At 42.6% G+C, this 20,521-nt stretch overlaps 1 long non-coding RNA gene across 1 annotated transcript; it reads left to right on the top strand.

Annotated features, from left to right (window-relative positions):
- The first annotated feature begins 8,345 nt into the window (after positions 1-8,345).
- On the top strand, positions 8,346-18,347 carry LOC122546329 (uncharacterized). Its single transcript, XR_015759057.1, has 5 exons — positions 8,346-8,453; positions 11,207-11,285; positions 13,386-13,487; positions 14,430-14,516; positions 18,243-18,347. It is a non-coding gene; the product is annotated as an uncharacterized LOC122546329 (long non-coding RNA).
- Positions 18,348-20,521: the final 2,174 nt, after the last annotated feature.

Here is a 20,521-nt window from a genome sequence, read left to right on the forward strand (position 1 = left end):
AAAGGGCAACTAAAATAGTAATATTTCAAAGGCATTTGAATAGGAAGTGTGCAGAGGGATGTCGGGCAAGTGCTGGAAAATGGGAATAGATTAGGTTAGAATATCTGGTTGGCATACACGGTTGGAACGAAGAGTCTGTTTCGGTGGTAGTCATCTCAAAAAGTGAACACTGTCCTGATTCACCTCTGGTCTCCTTGATGTCCACTTGTTCATAATCTAGCTTCCTCAGTCTCTCATGAGTGTATTTTTGCTCTGTTTAGTATTTTACTATTACGTTCACAGACCGTTTTGAAAATGAATTGTCCGCTGCTGCCCGGCTCCTGACAATATGCTGCTCGTTATCAGTTTTTTTCCCCACCATATCTTTGACAGTCAAGAGTTCTTTTTTCCAACAAGTTATTGGATTTTCCTTCTATTTCTGACAGTCAAATTCTGCACCATTTTTATTCCCTACAATTTGTATTGCACTCCCAGAAACATCATGTGTATTTCTCCTTCCACAGATACCAGTTATCATTGCCAAAGCCCTGGTGCCTGTGGAGAGGGTAATGTTTGACTTCCTTGTACTGCTGCAGTTTGTATGATGAAGGTGCTCTCACAACATGGTTGGGTGAGAGACATAACAGATTATTCACTCAGCGATAGTGAAGAGTAGAAGATTACTGTACAAATCAACATGTTTTTAATTTCACAAAAATATTATTGAGAACTTTTGACATAAGGCAACAGATGAAGAATATAATGTCCGGTGATCAAAACCATTGCCAAATAAGCAGTTTTTCAGGACTGCCTTAAAGGAAGAAAGCAGATCTTAGAGGGTTAGGGTGGGAATTCCAGACCATGTTGCCCTGGAAGCTATAGAAACAGTCACACAGGTGAACTCAAAAATGAACACATTGTTGTGAATCTGAACTAAAATGAGTTATTGAGATAGGAAATGGTCTGTGGTGCAGGGAGATAGGAATGATTATAGCCAGGAATTAAATCAAAGGTGCGAAAGTAAATTGTTGTTGCTTATAAATGGGAGCCTTTTGATGGATCAGCAAGTTGTGGTACAAGTGAGCACTTGGGCAGTAGAGTTTTCAGTATTCTGGCGATTATAGGGAAGGTGAGTGTGGGATGCTGGCCAGGAGTGAGTTTAGATAATGACATCTAGAGTTAACAAATGAATGAAAGAGAGTTTCAGCAAATGAGCTGAGACTGTGTTGAGGTCAGGTGATATCACTGAAGTTGAAATAGTGGTCTTGGAGTGGGACTGGGCTTTCACCCTCACCTCTGGAATTCGGCTGTTTGTCAGTTTGTGAATCAAGTGGCCCTGGCAGAACACAAACTGGGCGTCGCTGAGCAAGTTATTGCTGAGCAGGTGCTTGACAGCACTGTTGATGACACCTTCCATCACTTCACTGCTGAGCGAGGGGAATCTCATGGAGGGATATTGGCTGAGTTGGCTCTGCCCTGTGTTTTTGTGTTGAACATCCCTGGGCAATGTTCCACAATGTCGGTAGGTGCCAGTGCTGGAGCAGTACTTGTCTTGGTGGGCAGCAAGTTCTGGAGCACAGCCATCAGTCTTATTGCCACAATGATGGCAGGGCTATTGCCTTTACACTATTTGTCCATTTCTTGATCTGAAATCAAATGAGTTTTCAACCAATTCGATTCACATCTTTGATGTCCGGGACCAAAGGGGAAGCTCGTCCACTTGGCACTGCTGGCTAAAGATTCCTGCAAATACTATTGTCTTATCTGTTGCATAGATGCGTGAAGCCCCTCCATCAGTAAGGGTAGGGACATCTGTGATGCTCCCTCCAGTGAGTTGTTTAATTGTCCATCACTATTCATCACTGCAGGTGTGGCAGAGCTGCAGAGCTCACATTTGATACATTGGTTGTGGGATCACTTAGTTCTATTTGGTGTTGCTTGCACTGTTTGATATGCTGGTTTGGTCCCTGCACCAGGTTGGCACCTCATTTTTAGGTATGCCTGGTACTGCTCCTGGCATGCCCTCCTGCATTCTCCATTGAACCAGGGTTGATCCTCTGGCTTGATGTTAATAGTTGAGTGGGGGATAAACCTGGCCATGAGATTTCAAATTGGGCTGGAGTACAGTTCTGTTGCTGTTGTTGGCCTACAGTGAGGCAGAAGTTGCAGGGTCAAGAGGGCTGATTATGTGGTTGTACTTTCCTGTGCATTGGTAGATGTAATGTGGTCCATTCAGTTTCATTCCTTTGTTGTGACTGTGCAGCGATTAATACAATGAGTGATTGGGTTGGCCACTGTCAGGAATGCAACTTTTAAAAACAGGTTTTGTGATTTACACATGAAAGTGAAACTATCATGGTATTCGAACAGATGAAAGACTCAACAGACAACCAAGGTATTTTTCAATGTATAATTTCAGTTACATCACAATGTAAATTTTTGCTATAAATTTTGTGCCTTAGAATTGTGCCCTGCACACACAATCACCTGATGAAGGATCGGCGCTCTGAAAGCTAGTGTGCTTCCAATTAAACCTGTTGGACTATAACCTGGTATTGTATGATACTTCACTTTAGAATATGACAGCACTACTAACAGGGCTGTGTGTAAACAGGCTCAGTCCAGTTAATCAATACATTCGAAAGAATTTCCTCCAAGTTTGATGACGCAATATTAGTCAAATCCGTCAACTTCAACCTGCAATGTTGCTCTTAACAAAAACTTCAGGCTGACACAAAGCTCCCCACCCCACTGCAATGTGGTAACTGGGCCCGGCTCAGGAATTGGAACTGGGACATTTGTGGACTGTGATCTCAAAGAAAGTGAGCAAACAGAATTCTGACAGATTAGTCCTCAAAGATGAGTAGCAAGTTTGAGACAAGGCAGGTGGTATGCCGTCTTGCACTTACCTTAATTGCATTTCTTATTTACAGTAGTGTTTTGCAAAGTATAAAGAACCGGTTTGTTTTCCGTGGTTGGGGAGTTTTATCCTCGTTGATCACAGTTGCTGCCTCTCGCTCCCCAAGTCAAATCAAAGGATCGATAACAAAACAATAAACTGCAGGTGCTGGAGATCTGAACCCCAGAAACAAAGTGCTGGAGAAACTCAGCAGTTCTGAGGGCATCGGTGAAGAGAAAAAATGTTACATTTCAATTTCAGTGACTCTTCGTCTGAATGGACAAAAGGTCATGAGACTTTGAACTTACAATGTTTTATTCCCCTCAAAGATGCTGCAGGGCCTGCGGTTCTCCAGCACTGTGCTTTCTATAGTGAACTTTATTTACAAACAGATCGGAAAAATACTAATCTCCAAAAGTGAAAGGTTCATTGCAAACATGAGCATAGTTTCCACACGTGAGTTACACAAGCACATCTCAGTTTAAAAACAAGATTTAACTCAAAGTAACATTCCATCTCAAAATTAGCCAAGTTACACCAGTAATAAAGCTCATCCACCCAATGAGGCACTTCAGCACAACATCCTGCAGTGTTGCACACAGCCACTTTTACCAAAGAATGATCACATGTCACAAAATTGAAGGCCAAGAGCATGTCTCTTTAAAGGAGCTGAAGTCAAACTCAATTTTTGGAAAGATTTTTATTAAACCTGATTGAACATTTAAATCTCAGAGCATAATCTTTGCTTTTTTTAAACAAAGAGTGTGGGAAACATCCCACATCTTGGTAAAGGTTCAGTTCAGTCTGATACATAGAGCCAAAGGTCAAGCAAACATCACACTTTCCATTCACTTTTACAAAGGGCTGACATCACATTTCTTCAGGATTTAAAGTATTTTATAAATTGTTTGTAAAATCATTGTCACATTAAAGAACTGGACAATAAATGTCATTGTATACAATAAGAGTGAAGCCTGTGACAACAGATTTAGCTTTGGAGGGCAGTGTATGCGCATTCTAAATTCTGGGAGCACTTTGGGAGACTGCTCCCAGATGGTGATAGTGAGCACATCTGGAATGCACTGTTTAGATTTGGGAATCCATGGGAAACAATCTGTGGTTTCACTAATACTTGGCTTGTGTTGTTGGTGTACAGTAAGCAATTCATAAAGTTACTTATGTATTGTTGTTGACTACCTGAATGGTATTCAAATCTGCCAGGTTGCCTTCAATAGTGTGAATGCAATAGTGTAAATATTTGGAATATTCCAGAACTGCCCAGTGCTTGGCAAATTCAGGGGGGGCAAAAAAATCACATTGAGTAATTAAGAATCCAAGAGGACATAACCACTGAATTATTCAATTCAAATAGTTAAATGGAGTGTTCACATTTAAAATACCTGTTATCCATATGAATGGATGGACTGACAGAATTGGGACCAAATTCCTGGCTGGGACATGTGAAATGTGTTTTGATAAAGTCACCTGCATTTACCAACAATAATTTGGCAAACTCGGAAATTTAAAAAACAATACGAGCTTCATTGCTGCTCCAGTCGGGTCTCAAGCTCTGTGAAAAAATAACAATGTTCAGGTTTATTGCATACACTCTGAAACACATGTTCCTTCTACAGATCCTGCAAGTTTCCCCAATGAGCATAGTCCATCGAAATGATGTGGCTAACTTTGGCCAACTCATTTCTTTCCGAGCCTCTATTGCCTGAAGAGTGACCAGAAGCAATTACTCCACAAATGTGGGAACATTACTGACGAGGATTTTTTTCCTTCAGAATTGACTTCCATATATTCAGTGCCCACAACAGATAAAAAGCTTGTTACCTTATATAGAGCAATGATTCAGTGGGAGTAAAACACTAACCTTTTCTTGCTTAACAATCACGCTGCCTAAATTTTAAACATGAACACTTCTTAATAGTTCACCAGATCCTGACGAAATATTTTGTGTGAAACAAATCACATGATACATAGTTATTCAGATAATAAAACAAGTTTGTTCATTGAAGAACCCAGAGGAAAAGGTCATGAAATAATGTGAGTTTGATATACCTCAATCATCATTTTAAGTGCATTCTCTGAATAAATTCTCCTTTTCCTCCTCGAAGTATTCAACTTCTTGAATAACTGAGAGAATGAAGTCACAGTTGTACAACACAAAATCAGACCCTTCAGTCCAACTTGCACATGCTGACCAGATATCCAAAATTAATCTAGTCCCATTTGCCAGCATTTGTTCCATATCCATCTTAAACCCTTTCTACTGATTATCAGTTTATTTTACTTTATCAGCACTTGAAATACTGACATTTTTTTTCTCCCAACATTGGTTTAAGAAATCATAAGTTCATTCATCCAAGTTAATTTTGTAATCTTTCACAAAGAAACAAGTGAGAACAACATATAGCTGAGCACAAAACAAAATACTGCAGCTGAGTGTTATCTGGGAACACTCGAAAGGTGAGGCACTGATACTGCACAAGTTTGTCAGCACAATTTCAATTACTGACAATAATTTAGTAATGTCTTAGCCTTCACACAGTTAAGGTAAATGTGAGATATCTGAATTTCATGAATTGGTTCCTATTGCACTGTGATCAACAAAACTTATTCTTGGTTTAATCTACTCAAAGAAGCTGGACATCAGAGACGAAAACTGTCATGCTGGAAAAGCACAGCAGGTCAGGCAACATCCGAGAAGCAGGAGACTTGATGTTTCGGGCATAAGCCCTTCATCAGGAATCACAGGCTTCAGAAAAATAACTGGCATAGACTTATGCCAATACATATGTAGAAGGGTCAGAGCATGTTACTATCAGAATAGAGACTAATTTCAGATTTTGTACCAATCAATGCAACATTTCAGTATGATATTTACATATGTACCAAAAGGAGAAGTTGTCTAAAATTACAAGCTCTAGAATGATTATAGAATTAAACCTGGAAATAAAGCTGGTGAACAAGAATGGCAAAGTGAAGTCCCATCAGTATCGCCTTGGGCAGTGTCAAGTAAGAATTTGACAACAGGGTTGCCACTTTGGTGTAACCTGCAGTCTGGCCAAATTGCAGCAAAAATCTGTTCAATTTTATCTGCAAATTATTGAATGCAAAATCCTCCTTGCACAATAATGAGGCAGCATTTTCGGATTTCATTTTTAACATATATTATTTTTAAAGTTACTCACAATTAAGAGTGATCACTTGGTGCTGTCTGCATAACACAGTACAAAAAGGAATTAACAAAAAAAAAAATTCTAACCCCAATTCAGAGTCACTAATTCATTGATATTGCATGGGTCCAGCATTTATAAGTAATCAATTTTTAAAAATAAATACAGATACATTTACTAACTATATTGGAGTACAGTCAAGTTTCTTACTGAACAGTTACAGGATTGGACAGAGTCTGCATGGATTTATGAGAGTGGAATCATACTTGGCAAATCTACTGAAAGAATCTACAGAATATTAAAGTAAGAAATTGCAGGACATTTAGAAAAGCTTATCATTAAACATGGTAGATTGGGTTTTGTGGAAGAGAAACTATATTTGACAAATTTACGACAGTTCATTGAGGAGATAACAAGCAGAGCTGATAAAGGGCAATCCAATGATGTTCTGTATTTGGATTTTAAAAATGCAAATGATAAGGTGCTACATAAAAGTTAATTGCACAATTTAGGAGCTCATGGTATCACGGTAATGTATTAGCATGGACTGAGGATTGGTTAACCACACTTGCTGTTGTTGAGTCCTCACTTGAAGTACTGTATACAATGTTAGTTCCCATATTTAATAAAGGATAAACCAACATCAGAGACCATTCAAAAAAAGATTCACTTAGCTGCTTTGAGGACAAAAGGGTTCACCTATCAAGAATAGATAAGCAGGGGTGATCTTATGGAAACAAGATTCTGATGAGTTTGACAGGGTGGATGTTGACTAGATCTTCCAGCACCAGTGAAGTCTCAAACCAGGGGACATTACATAAGGGAACATGCATTTTAGAAAAAGTACAAAATTTTTTCTCTCAGTGAATGGCTAGAATTTTCTCGCCCAAACTTTTGTGAAAATTAAATGTGGGAGGGGAATGGTTGGGTTCCTCTTTGGAGGGTTGTTCTGGCTTGTTGGGCTGAAGAGCCTGTTTGTTTCCACACAGTAGGGAATCTATGATTCAATCACAAATTATTTTAAAAGAGGGCAGATAGATTTTTGAAATATTGAGCAGTTGAGGGCTATGCAGATCAAGCATAAAAGAGGTGTTGAGGTCTGGGTTGGCCCAGCCATGATCTGATAGAATGGGGGAACAAGCTGAAGGTGATGAATGCCCTACTCCTGCTCCGATTCCTTGAGGCTCTATTTCATGCTTTTTTTTTGTTTCCAAAGAATACAATGTGCTAAAGATCTCAGATGTTGTGAAAAGGAGAGAAAATGGGGTGTTTATGTACTGATTCAGGTAGCATTGATTCATCAATCATAGCTATTCAGTCATGACTAGGAAGGCAATTCCCTCCATGAATAAAGGAAATCTACTGCAGAGCTCACACAAAGGGAATTCTTACCCTCAGCAAACTCTCCCATCACATTACCCAACATATCAGCTAAAGCAGGACACACTGCGCATGCTCTAGCCAACAAAGGAACCCCGGGTGATTGATGTCAGCACCGGACCAATGAAAGGACGGTGGGCGGAGCTGGAGGACCTAGCGGGCGGTTGGTCCTCCAACCAATCAAAGTGAATGAAGGGCGGAGCTAAACTAAACCATGTGATCACCCTCACGCGCGGCGCAGAGTCGCTGTAATGAATGCTCGGGAAGTTATGGAGAGAAAGGATACGGTAAGGAAAGAAATAAACAAGGAAACGGGAGAAAAACTGTGTTGCTATGAGCAGAGAGGTTTTACAAACAAATTGTGCACGTCGGAAAACACAAATTTGAACGTCCCAGTCCCGTGTTTGCAGTAAATGAGGAATGGCCTCAGCGCGGCTGCAGGCCTGAGTGAGCGCCGCCATCTTTATTCGGGACAATGATTCACTGGACACGTGCACCGCCGCCATCTTTGTAGGGGGCAAGGTGCAGCCAGGCGCATGTGCAGACTTTCTCTGGTATAGCGTCATTGGGATCATAGCAGGCAAAACTGCTCTGATTCACCCCGGGCTCCCTCATAACCACTTTGTCAATATCTAGCTTCCTCAGTCTCGAACCATGGGTGTATTTTTGGTCTGTTTACGACTGTATTATTACTTTTATAGACCCTTTGTAAATGAGTTTTTTACAAAGTACTGCTCTGTTATCAGATTATTTTCTAGACTATTTTTGACAGTCATGAATTCTTTTTTCCAATAAGCAAGTGTATTTTCCTTCCATTTCTGACTATCAAATTCTGCACCATTTTCATTCCCTGTAATGCATTTTGCACTCCCTGAAACATCAACTGTGTTTCTCCTTCCACAGATACCAGTGATCAATGCCAAAGCCCTGTTGCTTGTGGAGAGGGTGCTGTTTGACTTTCTTGTACAGCTGCAGTTTGTGTGGTGAAGGTGCTCTCACAGTGTGGTTGGGTAAGTGGCACTATAGGTTATTTTCAGATCATCACTATTGCTGAATGAATAATGTCCAAATCAACAACAGTTCGTATTTTTATTATCATGCTTATAATTTCACAAAAATACTATTGAGAACTTTAGACATAAGGCCAGAGATGGAGATATTAGGTCAGGTGACCAAAAGCATTGCCAAAAAGCAGGTTTTGAGGGATGTCTTAAAGATGGAAAGCAGACCTGTGAGGTTTTGGCTGCGAATTTCAGATCATGCTGCTTCAGCAACTGTAGAAATAGCCACACAGGTGAAGTAATGAGTTAACAAATGGTTGGGAGTCTCGAAGAAAATGGGTTGTCAAGATCTCAAAGTGTGTGTGGTTCAGGGAGCTAGGGATTATCACAGCCAGGAATTAAATCAAGTGTGAGAATTTTAAATTGAGGGATATTGGCCAGCTGCTGGCAGGTGAGACTAGATTGGGTTGGGGTATCTGGTCGGCATGGACAGGTTGAACTGAAGGGTCTGTTTCCTTGGTGTACATTTCTATAGCTGCATGCTGTTGATTATAATTAGGAGTCTTTTGATGAATCAACAAGCACCGATTAAGACTTTCTTGAGATTACAGGGAGGTTGAATGTGGGAAGCTGGCCCTGAGTGTGTTTGGAAAACAAAGTCTGGAGATAACACACGATGGATGAGAGTTTCAGTATATGAGCTGAGAGGAGGGTGGAATCAGCTAGAATTAGTGGTCTTGGAGTGGGACTGAGCTGTCACTCTCACCTCACCTCTGGGATACAGCTGGTTGCCAGAATGTGAATCAGGGCGGTAACACAATCGGGAGCTGAGTGGCCCTGGTGGTGCCTAAAATGAGTGTCGCTCAGCTGGCTGTTGCGGAGCAGCTGCTGCTTGGTAGCCCTGTTGATGACATCTTCCATCACTTTACAGCTGATCGAGTGTGGATTGATAGAGGGAAATTGGCTGGGTTGGATTTCCCAGTGTTTTTGTTTTGAACATCCCTGGGCAATGTTCCACATTGTCGGAAGATGCTAGTGCTGGAGCGGTACTTGGCTTGGTGGGTGGCAAGTTCTGGAGCACAAGCCATCAGTATTATTGCCAGAATGTTGGCAGGGCCCGTAGCCTTTGCACTACTTTACCATTTCTTGATGTTATTCAAACTGAATCGAACTGGCTTAAAACTCACATCTGTGATGTTCGAAACCACTGGAGAAGGCTGAGATGGATCATCCCACTTTGCACTTCTGGCTGAAGATTGCTGCAAATGCTGTCTTCTTATCTGATGCATGAGTGTGTGAGACCCCTCCATCAGTAAAGGTGGGGATATCTGTGATGTTTCCTCCAGTGAGTTGTTTAATTGTCCATCACTGTTCACAACTGGGTGTGGCAGAACTGCAGAGTTCCGATCTGATCCATTGGATGTAGAATCACTTAGCTCTGTTGCTTGCTGCTGATGCTGTTTGATATGCAAGTAGTTCCGTTTGATAGCTTCACCAGGTTGGCACTTCAGTTTTAAGTCTGCCTGGTGCTGCTCATGGCATGCCCTCCTTTCCTGTCCATTGTGATGGGTGAGACCGGGATTTACAAACCCATGCGATTACTGATTGTTCTGGAGTACAGTTCTGCTGCTGTTGATGTCCCACAGTGCCTCAGAGATACCCAGTTTGAGATCCTACATCTGTTCAAAGTCTGTCCCCATTAGAACGGTGATAGTGTCACTCAACACAATGGAGGTTTTTCTCAACTTTAAAGCAAGACTTTGTCTCCAAAGGAAATATGTGATGGTCGCTCGTACTGATACTGTCATGGCCAGATGTATCTGCAGCTGGTCAATTCATAACAATGAGATCAAGTATGTTTTTCCCTCTTGTTGGTTCCCTCACCACCCGCTGCAGACTCAGTTGAGCAGCAATGTCCTTTAGGACCTGGCCAGCTCAGTCAGTAATTCTGTTGCAGAGCTAGTCTCGATTGTGGACATTGAAATCCTGTACCCAGAGTACGTTTGACACCATTTTATTGCCTGAGTGCTTCCTCCCAATGTTGTTCAACGTGAAGGAGAAGTGAGTCATCAGCCAGTACAGTACATGGTAATCAGCAGGAGCCATGAGACATCCTGGTCTCCGGAGCCAATGCTGTGTACTCCTAGGGCAAATCCTCCCTGTCTGTACGCCACTGTGCCACCACCTCTGCCTGCTCTGTCCTGCCGGTGGGACAGGACATATCCAGAGATTTCAGGAGAAAGTGAAGACTGCAGATGCTGGAGATCAGAGTCAAGAGTCTGGTGCTGGAAAAGCACAGCAGGTCAGGCTGATGAAGGGCTTAGGCTCCAAACGTCGATTCTCCTGCTCCTCGGATGCTGCCTGACTGTTGTGTTTTTCCAGCACCACACTCTCAATATCTAGATATGGTGATGGTGGTGTCCGGTCAATGTTTGTAAGGGATGATTCCGTGAGTATGACTATGTCAGGCTGTTCCTTGACTAGTCTGTGAGACAGCTCTGCACATTATGGCATCATAAACCATATGTTAGTGAGGAGGACGTTGCACCACTGAGAGGGCTGAATCTGTGGTTGTATTAAATGGTGCCTTCTTAGATGCCGAGTGGTCCATCCAGTTTCATTCCTGTGTTGAGACTTTGCAATGATTAGTACAGTGAGTAGCTGGCTGGGCCGCTGTCAGGTTGGCAGGATTTTTTTCGCCATTGATAATGGTTTTGTGGAGATCAGGAGACTCTTAATACGTTTTTTTTTCTTGAATTCAGATTCCACCATCTGCCAAGATGGGATTCGAACCAGGACTTCAGTCGTTTGTTTTAATAATCTGGATAAAAGCTACATCAGGTTTGTTCACTCATTTTAAATATCACTAACCCTGGTTTTGTTTCTTTGTAAAACACTGTCCATCATCCTGTCTCCTCTATCCTTCCCTCCAACAACGAGTGAGGAGCACATGGAGTTTCTCTGTCACTAAGACTCAGATAATCCGATCTGCTGCTTCTCTCCCTCCCACTAGCCCACTGAGCCAAACTGCCTCACGTGGTGTTCCTGGTTTTTGTCCTAAACCTACATCTTTCTCCAGTCTCTTGTCAAGCCTTATCAGAGCTCACTTTGACCCTTTACCCTAATCTCGCTAAATTCATTTTCCAACTCTCTTTCCTCCGCTGCCACCTCATTACTCCCCCTCGCCAATTCATAGATATTGTTCCTTGTTCTGTCTGTTGGTCTTTTCTGGTTATGTCCTTCTCTCCCATTCTGTGAAAAACTAATATTTGACCTCACCGTTGTTGGAAAATCCTGCTCCATCTCCACTCTCCCTTTCCTTTCTGAATTCCTTGCATTTGGTGTCCCTCAACGATCTATCCTTGGTCTCTCCTGTATCTCACGTACATACTGCCAGGAGGTGATATCGTCCAAAAACACTGTGTTAGGTTTGACATGTACACTGACGATGCCCAGCTCTCCCTCCCCATCATCCCTCTCCATTACTCCACTGTTACTCAGTTATTAAACTGCTTATCACATTCCCACTACTCGATTAGCTGCAATTTCCTCCAATGAAACATTGTCACGGTTAAACCCATTGCCTTACCTTTACCTTTCTGCTGAGCCCCTCCCTCCCACTGGGAACTCTCTGAGACAGAACAACATTCTTCACAATATTGCTGTTATATCTGACCCCAAGGTGACCTTCTGATCAGACATCCACACAATCACAACACCAGGAATTCCAATCTCTTAAACGTTGCTTTTCTCCACCTCACCCCAGCTCCATTGCTACTGAAACCCCTTACCCACGTCTGTGTCACCTTAAGCCTGAATCCAAAGCAGAACCCTTGATTCTGTGACTCAGAATCTGGTTTCAGACTCCCCTCTCAGTATTTACCCTCAGACATATCCTCTCTGTATTTATCCTGTCAAACCCCTGAAGAATCCCAACTGTCTCAATGAGATCACTTCTCTTTCTCCAAAATCCAGTGAGTAGAGTCCCAACCTTTTCAGCCTTTATTTAAAAGATAATCCCTCCAAACCAGGGATCATCTCATTGAATCTTCCCTGAAATTCCTCCAATAAAGTGACACATTTCCTTATCTAAAGCGACGAAAACTGCTCTCGTTACTGCAGATATGGTGGTCTCACCAGCACTTCCACACGTTACTCTCAGGTATATACTCCAAACTCTCATACTGAAAACCTTTGAAACAAAACATTCGATTCCCCTTCCTGATTCCCTGTTGTAACTATGTGGTAGCTTTCTGTGTTTCCTGAACAATTAACCCTGGTCCCTTTGTTGTGCAGCTTTCTATAGTTTCCACCATTTAAATAATACTTTGTTCTTTTATTATCTCCTCCAAAATGACCAACTTCCCATTTTCCCAAGTTACGCCCTGTCTGGCAACTTGTTGCCCCCTTCTCCTGTACATCTCTCTCTTTTCATAATTCTCTTAGACCTTTACAGTTATGCCTTTTCTAGGAGATATCCCCCCCCTTCCCATTCTTCCAAACATTTACTGGGAGCACTGGGCAGTGGGAAGCAGACAGAGTTGCTATCTTTATAGGGATACGCTTTGGAGTTATTGAGAGGATCTTCCTCCCCATTGGTCAGGATGGAGACAACTTGCCCATCGTTAGGCATTAGCCTTTCACACCCATGTCTTATTGATGAGGCAGAGCAGCAGCACGGAATGAAAGAAAAGAAAGTAATTCTTGTTCCCCATATCTCACTGACGCTTGGATCATTTTCTCCAATGTGTCAAAGAACTGCTGTGTTCAGTCACATGAGATCTCAAGTTGCAATTTCCCAGAAACCCACAGATTTCCCCCTGAGTTGACTGCTGATGTCCTCAAGGGTAATATGTACAGTAATCCTGGGCCACAAGGAGGGGATGGTGTGGGTTTCTAACTTGAACTGAGAGTGACAGATTTTATAAACTTGTATTACAGGATATTACAGGTGGACATTCAGATGGTAATCTCAGTAAATATTCTGCTAAACTCTGATTGAATTACTCAGTATATCAGGACCTGGATATTCGCATTGTGTGTGTGAGTATTGTGTTCCAGATCAATCCCATTTGCTGCTTAAAAATTCTCCTTTGAATCATCGCATTCTCTCAAAAGGTCTCCCCAAACTTTCAATGTGTCATGTAATCCTTTTATGATGATTTGCTGAGTGTAAGGTTTATTATTCGAATGTGTAATTTTTGTATAAGGATGTCTCAGAGAGGGAGCAGAATATTCTTAAAGGGGAGAATAACCATTTTGAGGGGAGGCTGTTGTTTATTTGTATCAATGACATAGGAATAGAAGAGTTCACATTGTTGGATCCTTGGAGTCTCTTGTGGGATAGAATTGACCTCCATCAGAAGGATGGATTGTACCTGCACTGGAAGGGAACAGTTGCTCGTGTTATTCAGGAGGCATTAAACCAGTGAAGGAATGTGGGTAAACCCAGAGAGAGAGTGAGGAAGAGCTAAGTCTGACGCTGGTACAGTTCAGACGTCAAACAGTCAAGGCAGACAAGGGCAAGGCACCGAATGAGCAGTTACACTGCATTTATTTCAATGCAGGAGGCCCGGTAGGTTGGGCAGAGGAGCTCAGGGTATGGTTTTGAACATCGCACTGGGATATTATAGCAATTACAGAGGTATGAGTTCATGATGGAGAGGACCAGCAGCTTAATGTTCCAGTGTTTAGATGCTATAGCAAAGATAGAAAGGGGGCAACAGAGCAGGGGGAGTGGTATTTTTGATTAGGGATAACATTACAGCTGGGCTTCAAGAGGGTATTCCTGGGAGTACATCGAGGCAAGTTATACAGGTGGAGCTGAGAAATAAGAAAGGGATGATCTCCTTATTGGGATGGTACGATTGACCCCCCACTTCCCCAATAGTCAGCAGGGAGTTGAGAAGCAAATTTACAAAGAGATGACTTCTCTGTAAGAATAGTTGTGTACAAGACTTGACCTTCTTTGTTATTCATTCACAGGATGAGGGTGTCACTGGCTGGGCCCAAAGGGCAGTAAAGAGTCAACCACATTGCTGTGGGTCTGGAGTCATATGTAGGCCAAACCAGGTAAGGATGGCAGATTCCTTCCCTGAAGGATATTAGCGAATCTGATGAGGTTTTTTTTCGCAGTAATCAACAATGGATTCATGGTCTTTAATAGATTCTTAATTCCAAATTTTTATTGAATTCATATTCCACTCTCTGCCGTGACGGGATCCAAACCCTGGGCCCCAGAACGTTATCTGGGTGTCTGGATTATCCATCTAGTGATAATCTCACGAGGCCATTTGGCAGGGTGAGTGACTGAGGTATCCGTAGGGCAGCACATCAGCACCAAAGATCCCATGGTCTCTGCGAAAGGGCTGGGGAGGGAGATATATCCCTGGTGGTGGGGTCTGACTGTAGGTAGCGGACATAGCAGAGATTAATGGCGATTAGTGGGTGGCAGGTGAGGACCGGGGGATTATATTCTTATTGTGGTTGGAGGGGTGGGGGGAAGGCGGAGGTACAGGAAGTGGAGGATATGCGTTGTATTGCATTGTTGATCAAGTGGGAGGGAAATGCGGTCCTTGAAAGAGGAAACCTTTCTGGGATGTCCTGGAGTGGAATTGCTTCTGCTGGGAGCAGATATGGCAGAGGCGGAGGAATTGGGAGGACAGAATCACGTTTTTACAGGAATTTACTCGAGGGTAATCAGGAGAGCAAAAAGGGAACTTGAAATATCTCTAGGAAATAGTTTAAGGAGAATCCAAAGAGATTCTACAAATACATTAAGGATAAAATAATAACTAGACACAGAATAGAACCCCTTAAAGATCAACAAGGCCATCTATGGAACAACAGGAAGTGGGAGAAATACTATGCTATTCTATTCTAGGGAGTTTGGAGAAATAAATAGTGATAACTTGAAAAGTGCCTAGATTACAGAGGAGGAAATAGTGGATGTCTTAAACAGTAGCAAGGTTGATAAATCCCTGGGACCTGATCAGGTGTATCCCAGAAATTTGTGGAAAGCTAGGAAGATGATGGCAGTGCCCCTCCCTGAGGTATTTATATCATTGTTTGTGACAGGTAAGATGCTGGAAGATGGGTGGCCATTATTTAAAAAAGGTGGTAAGGAAAGGCTAGGGAACAAGAGAACAGTCAGCCTAACGTCAGTGGTAGGTAAGTTGTTGGAAGGGATTCTGAGGGACAGGATTTACATGTATTTGGAAAGACGAGGATTGATTAGGGATAGTTAACATGGCTTTGTGTGTGGGAAATTCTCTCTCTCTAACTTGATTGAGTTTTTTTTGAAGATGTGACAAAGATGATTGATGAAGGCAGACTGTGGACGTTGTCTATGTGGACAATGAACGATGTTCCACAAAGCAGACTGGTTAGCAAGGTTAGATAACAACATGAAATGGCGGGAGAACGAGCCATTTGGATACAAAACTGGCTTGAAGGGAGGAGGCAGAGGGTGGTGATGGAGGGTTGCTTTGCGGACTGGAGGTCTGTGAGCAGCATTGTCCTGCAGGAATGGATATTGGGTCCTTAAATAAATGACTTGGATGTGAATATATGAGATATGGTCAGTGGGTTTACAGAAGACACCAAAATTGGAGGTGTAGTGGACAATGAAGAAGTGGACAAGTTCAGAATGCAACAGTATCTTGACCAGATGGGCCATTGGAGCGAGGAATGGCAGACTGGGTTCAATTTAGACAAATGTAAGCTGTTGGATTTTGGAAAGACAAATCAGAGCAGGACTTGTACACTTAATGGTAAAGTCCTTGGGAATGTTGCTGAACATAGACACCATGGAGTGCAGGTTCATTGTTCCTTGAAAGTAGAGTCGCAGGTAGGCAGACTAGTGAAGGTGGGGTTTGGTATGCTTATATTTATTGGTCACTGCATCGAGTACAGAAGCTGAGATGTCAAATTGTGGTTGGACAGGACATTGATTAAGCCATTTCAGGAATTCTGTTTGAAGTTCGAAATTCCCTGTTCTGGAAAGGATGTTGTGAATCTTGAAAGAGTTCAGACAAGATTTACAAAGACTTTGCTAGGGTTGGAGGATTTGGACTACAGGGAGAGGCTGAATAGGCCAGGGTTAATTTCCCTGGAGAGTCAAAGACTGGGAGGTGACTTCATGGAGATTTATAAAATCATGAAGGGCATGGATAAGGTGAACAGCCAGGGTCTTTTCCCCCAGTTAGGTGGGATCAAAATAAGATCACATGGGCTTAGGTTGAGAGGGCAAAGATTAAAAACGGATCTAAGGGGCAAAGTTTTCAAGCTGTGTGTGGTGTATGTGTGGAATGAGCTGCCAGATGAAATAGTGGAGGCTGATACAGTTACAACATTTGAAAGGCATCCGATTGGGTACATGAAGAGGAAGAGTTTCCAATGATACGGACCAATAGCTGGCAAATGGGGCTCCATTTGTTGAGGATTCCTATTTGGCATGGAAAAATTGGACCAAAGGTCTGTTTCTGTACATCTCTATGACACTAATAAATGAAAATAAGATGTCTTCCTCTTTTGTGGAGAGCTAGCAGAAGCACAGATAATTGTCCTTGGAGCTGAGAAGGTTAAGCAGTGATTTTGATCAGGTGCAGATTTGGTTCGAGGATATCGAATCTGCAGAGAGAGTGGAAATGTTAACAATGTCACATTTTTAGTAACAATTTTCAGGTAATTGGCAAATAATGTGAACATTATTTTATTCAGTAAGTTCTGAGTATCTGGAACAGTCTGAATGGCAGCTGGACACAGACTCAGCAGTTATTCATAAACAGATTTGGAATTTTACTTTTTAAGGGAAGATTTGGGGGGCTATGGGCAAATGGGAAGGGAATTGGGACAGATTAGCAGCATCTCCAGAGGGAGAGGGTACAGCCCAAATGGGCTGAATAGCCCCAGCCCCTGTGCTCTGTGATACTGCCCCATTGACTGTGAATGTTGTAGCTCATCCCAGGGCAGAGAGAGGGAGGATCCCACCTCACAATCCCACCACTCACCTCACAATGGGCCCCGATGATTGATGTCAGCGCAGGCCAATAGGGGGCAGCGGGCCGTACTGGAGGACCAGGCCGTACCAGTTTGTCTTCCAACCAATCAGAGTGAATGAGGGCATCCTCAAGGCTGGAACTAAAGAAAGGCACACATCGCAGAGATTTGAGAAACTGGAGGACATGAGATAGGGAGCGTTCTGTGGCTGGAGAGGAATTATATAAATAAGAAAGAGTTGTGAGGCTGGATGAGGTGACAGTGATCGGGAGAGTTGAGGATGGAGGAATTTAGAATTAGTGAGGATTAGAGTCATAATGTTATACAGCAAGGAAACAGGCCCTGTGGTCCAACCAGTCTATGCCAACCATAATTCCAAACTGAACTAATTGTACCCGCCTCCGCTTAGTCCACATCCATCCAAATATTTCCTATTTATGTACTTATCTGAATGTATTTTAAATATTGTAATTGTATTCACAGCTACCACTTCCTCTGGAAGATCATTTCACACATATACATTTTTTTTTTAAAACCCTAATGTCTTTTCTCAAATCATTCTCGTTTCTTCTCAAAATGAATGCACCCGAGATTTGAATCCCCCTCTCCCTCGTCCATTCACCTTATCTACACTTTTTCTGATTTTATAAACCTCTAATAAGATCACCCCTCAACCTCCTGCACTCCAGTGAAAAAATTCCCAGCCTCTCCTTAGAACACAATCCCTCCATTCATAGCAACATGCAGGTAAATCTCTCCTGAACCTGCTCCAATTTAATAATATCCTTCCTATAACAGCACAACCAGAACTGGACAGAGTATTCCAGGAGAGGCCTTTCCAACGTCCTGTACATCCTCAACATAACGTCCCAACTCCTGAACTCAAAGGTGTGAACAATGACGGTAAGTGTGCTAAGCACCTTAACCACCCTGTCTACATGTAACACAGACTTCAAAGACGTGAACCCCTCGGTCTCTTTGTTCCCATATCACTACTCAAGGCCCAACTTTTATTGAGTGTAAGTCCTACCCTTGTTTGTTTTGTCAGGATGTTATGTTTTGCATTTATTCCAATCCAAAAAAATTTTGAGTATAAAGGCAGTAGGAGTATAATTAAGAGGAAAATCAGGAGGCAAAAAAGGGACGTGAGATAGCTTTGGAAAATAGGTTAAGGATAATCCGAAGGGCTTTTGTAAATACATGAGGAGCAAAAGGCTAACTAGGGAGAAAATAGAGACCCTCAAAGATCAGCAAGGCAGCAATTGTGTGGAGCTGCAGGCGATGGGCGAGATAGGAAACAAGTATTTTGCGTCATGTTTACTATGAAGAAGTACATGGGAGATATAAAATGTGGGGAAATAAATGGTGACATCTTGGAAAATGTCCATATTACAGAGGAGGAGGAGGTGCTCAATGAGTGGCTAAGGAGCTGGTGCAGGGGAAAAGGATTCACGTTTTGTGGATCATTGTGATCTCCTCTGGAATAGAGTTGACCTGCATAAGAAGGATGGATTGTACCTTAATTGGAAGGTGTCTAATGTCTAGGCAGGGAGACTTGCTGGTGATACCCGGGAGGCATTAAACCAGTGAGGGAGTGGGTGTAAACCCAAGAAGATAGTGAGGAAAGAGATATGTCTGAGGCTGGTACAGTTCAGAAGTCAAGGCAGGCAAGGGCAAGGCACAGAATGAAGTCGGACTGAGCAGTTGAACTGCATTTACTTTAATAGAAGAGGCCTGACCGGGAAGGCAGAGGAGCTCAGGGTATGGTTTTGAACATGGCACTGGGATATTATAGCAATTACAGAGGCATCACTCAGGGATGGATAGGACTGGCAGCTTAATGTTCCAGGGTATAGATGCTATAGGAAGAATAGAAAGGGGGACAAGAGAGGAGGGGGAGTGGCATTTTTGATTCGGGATAGCATTATGTTTTTGCTTAGGGAGGATATTCCTGGGAGTACGTCCAGTGAAGGTATTTAGGTGGAACTGGGAAATAAGAAAGGGATAATCACCTTATTGGGGTTTTCTGCATGGATTTCGTCCGGGTGCTCTGGTTTCCTCCCACAGTCCAAAGATGTGCAGGTTGGGTGGATTGTCCAGGCTGATTTGCCCATAATGTTCAGGGATGTGTAGGTTGGCAGGCCCTGGGAAGTGCAATGTTATAGGAGGAGGTTAGGAGGCTTTCCAGATCAGTATTAATATGATGGGCTGAATGACCTGCTTCCACACTGTTGGGAGTCTTTGATAATTCTACAAGTTTTAAAATAGTTACAGAAAATAATATACCAGATCTAAGAGTTAAGGTTCTGAATTGGACAAAGGCCGATTTTGATAGCACAAGGCAAGAACTTTCATCTGGCCCCTCAAGCCTGCTCTGCCATTCAACAAGATCAGGGCTGATCTTCTCATGGCCTCAGCTCCACTTTCCTAATCTCTCACCATAACCCTTAATTCCTTTCCTGTTCACAAATCGACATTTTGCCTGAAAGGCATTCAAGTTGATAACGTCAAATGCTGCACTCGGCAGGGAATTCCACAGATTCACAACCCTTTAGCTGAAGAAGCGTCTCCTGAGCTCAGTTCCAAATCTGCTCCCCATTATTTTGAGGTAATGCTCTGCAGTTTGACCCACCCCCAGTGGAAATAGCCTCCCTGCTTCTGTCTTATCTACTCCCTTCATAATTTTATTGTTTCCTATCCAATCTCCCATTCTTCTAAATTACAATGACTATAGAACCAGTTTTCTCAATCTCTCCACATGTACCAATCCTCTCAATTCCTGATTCAAACTAGTGAACCTCCTCTGTACTCCCTCCAATGCCAGTACATCTTCCTGAAGTAAGGAGACCAAACCTGTACACAGTACTTCAGGTGTGGCCTCCCCATCACCCTATCCAACTGCAGCATAACCATCCCTCTAGCAAGGAAGGACAATATTCCCTTCACTGCCTTAATTACCGGCTGCACCTTTAAACCAACTTCCTGTGATTCATGCACAAGGACACCCAGCTCCCTCTGTACAGCAGCCTGCTGCACGTTTTCACCATTTCATCATCCAGTTTGCTGTTAGTCCGACT

The sequence above is a fragment of the Chiloscyllium plagiosum genome, unplaced genomic scaffold (assembly GCF_037043375.1).
Source record: "Chiloscyllium plagiosum isolate Xiang-an unplaced genomic scaffold, Cpla_swu_hap1 HiC_scaffold_13, whole genome shotgun sequence".
Taxonomy (NCBI): domain Eukaryota; kingdom Metazoa; phylum Chordata; class Chondrichthyes; order Orectolobiformes; family Hemiscylliidae; genus Chiloscyllium; species Chiloscyllium plagiosum.